The sequence below is a fragment of the Microtus ochrogaster genome, unplaced genomic scaffold (assembly GCF_000317375.1).
Source record: "Microtus ochrogaster isolate Prairie Vole_2 unplaced genomic scaffold, MicOch1.0 UNK81, whole genome shotgun sequence".
NCBI lineage: Eukaryota > Metazoa > Chordata > Mammalia > Rodentia > Cricetidae > Microtus > Microtus ochrogaster.
In genome coordinates, this window is record NW_004949179.1 from 238716 (window position 1) to 241358 (window position 2643).

The 2643-nt window shown below is 44.3% G+C and overlaps 1 protein-coding gene and 1 pseudogene across 3 annotated transcripts in view; both read left to right on the forward strand.

Annotated features, from left to right (window-relative positions):
• Positions 1-1238, forward strand: part of LOC101978979 — a 2126-nt pseudogene extending 888 nt beyond the window's left edge.
• The window catches only part of Pbx4 (PBX homeobox 4), a 45690-nt gene that overhangs the window by 21210 nt on the left and 21837 nt on the right, over positions 1-2643 (forward strand). The gene's annotated exons all lie outside the window — the stretch shown is intronic.

Below are 2643 nucleotides of genomic sequence, written 5' to 3' on the forward strand. Positions count from 1 at the left end.
AATAAATTAATTAATTAATTAAAAAAAGAAAATAGCAAAGTTAGACTAAGATGTTTTTGCCAAACAATTCTGAGGTGAAAAACCCAAGGAGACAATCTGAAGTTTTAGAAAGGCGCATGGATGAATGAGGAACTCCCTAAGGTCAGGGAACAAGAACAAATCTGCTCAGTTACTACTGGCTGACACACTGCCCTTGCTAGGATTGGCTGATGACCAAAGGTGATGATTATTCTTTATACCCATTTCTGTCCTCAATCTCCTGATGTAAAAAATCATTAATGAATGGATATGTGCCCACGTGGAGCTGCCTGATTCTTTCTCATATATAAAAATTTGGGTATGCTGGGGAGTGGGGGTGGCACACGCCTTTAATCCCAGCACTCGGGAGGCAGAGGCAGGCGGATCTCTGGGAGTTCGAGCCCAGCCTGGTCTACAAGAGCTAGTTCCGGGACAGGTACCAAAAGCTACAGAGAAACCCTGTCTTGAAAAAAAAATTTAGGTTTGTGATTCCTTTAAGATTCCTTATAAGATTACCTTTCAAAATACGTAACAAAATAATTGGCCCTTCCTTTGTAACTGCAGAATGCAGCCTGCCAGTAAAAGACCTGCCACAAGGTTAATCTGTAACAAGTTGCTTGAGTATGAATGTATGTGGGTTCCTGGGATAGTTTGTTTGTGAGGGAGGTGAAAAACCTGGGTTTTCCTATAATTATTCACTTGAAAAATGGAATGCAACTCTTTTGACTCTTATACTGCCTGTAAGATTCTTTTGGGATATAAAAGCTGTAGAACAACATGAGATAGAGAGAATAAAGAAGGAAACCATCAAGAGAGTTTGTGAGTGCCTTTTCCTGTAATCCCCTTCAGATAGAAAAGTTAAGCCTTGCCAACTCCATGGCTTCCTTGTACAGCCTTGTGCTGCTGGAGGCTGGCCCCCCAGACAGCAGTACCCTGTGGTTCTACACACAGGCTGTTTCCACAGCACAGTACCTGTACCTGTGTGGTGGTGCCAGAGCTGGCTCCATGACCAAGATTTACAGAGGATGACAGAGAAACATGTCAGACCTAGCCACTTCAGCAGAGGCTCTGAGAGTTTGGTCTGCTGCATCCTCCAAGCCCCCGAGGGACTGAAAATGGTGGAAAAGGACCAAGATGGGGGCCACAATCTAACTCTTCAGGGACAGAGAGATCTGGACAGGATTGCCAGACAGGTGGCAGCTGCTAACAAGAAGTATTAGAACAAAGAATGCTGGGAAAAAAAAAAAACAAGAAAACCAAAAAATATGATGGAGTTAGCTGTGGAGTTACTGTGTGATCCGCAGTTGTATTGCAGCATATGGTCACGGTTTTGTGCACAGTTGTTTACAGCCACATCACTCATAATACCCAAGATGAGTGATGGCTGAGCAGTTCATGTGACTCATAAACTGTGCTGCACACCTGTCACTCAAAACTCAAGTAGAGGCAGAGGATTGGGAATACAAGGTTAGCCTTGGTTTCATTTTTATTTTTTTTATTTTTATTTTTATTTATTTTTTTTAAAATTTATTTATTTATTAAGGATTTCTGCCTCCTCCCCGCCACCGCCTCCCATTTCCCTCCCCCTCCCCTGATCAAGTCCCTCTCCCTCATCAGCTTGCAGGGTCTCAAGTACAGGCTGCTTCCAACTCTCTATGAAACCAAGGCTAACCAATTGAATATTAGCCTTGGTTTCATAGAGAGTTGGAAGCAGCCTGTACTTGAGACCCTGCCTTGGGGAAAACACTAAAAGAACTGTAGAAATGACTGAGAATTCACGAGGTATAGGAGGCATCAGGAATTCAGTCTGGACTACATGAGAGTCTCAAAGAAGGGCGAATGAGGCTAGTGGGATGGCTCAGTGGTTCAGAGCACTCAGTGAGCAGTCATGAGAAAGGACCCGAGCACCATCGTAACAAGCCAAGGGTGCTCTCAAACATATTAGTGCTTCTAGCTGTGGGGTTGCTAGGACTTGATGACTACTGCCCTAAGGGAGTGAGGATCTCTCTCTCTCTCTCTCTCTCTCTCTCTCTCTCTCTCTCTCTCTCTCTCTCTCACACACACACACACACACACACACACACTCCTATACACAAGAGTTAGGAAAGCAGTTTCTAAACATGGGTATGGGAATGGATAAATGGCTGAGTGAACTGTCCTCGCCCATATGATAAAATATTAGTTAACCAGGACAAGGAGCAGAGTCCTCGTCCATGCCGTGTTCCAGAATACCATGGATTATATAATTCACTTGTGCAGAAAGCATGTATAGAGACAGATTGATGGTTGCTGGATGCAGGGAGAGCATGGACCAGCAACCAGTTAGCACAGGCTATGATGTGGAGTTAATGGCAGTCATTGCACAATGAATGTACTACAGACCGTAGAACTTAAACACTTCAGAAGAGCGAACTAGGGGTTGGGAGATGGCTCGGGTGAGAATGCCTGTTTGCAAACATGAGAACCTGAGTAAAGCCCCTATGTGGTAATAGAAAGATGTGCAGCGCATGGTAGGTCCCAACCACCTGTGGGACATTGGGGAAGTGTGATCATGTTCATGCTTAGGACATTGGGGAAGTGTGATCATGTTCATGCTTAGGACATTGGGGAAGTGTGATCATGTTC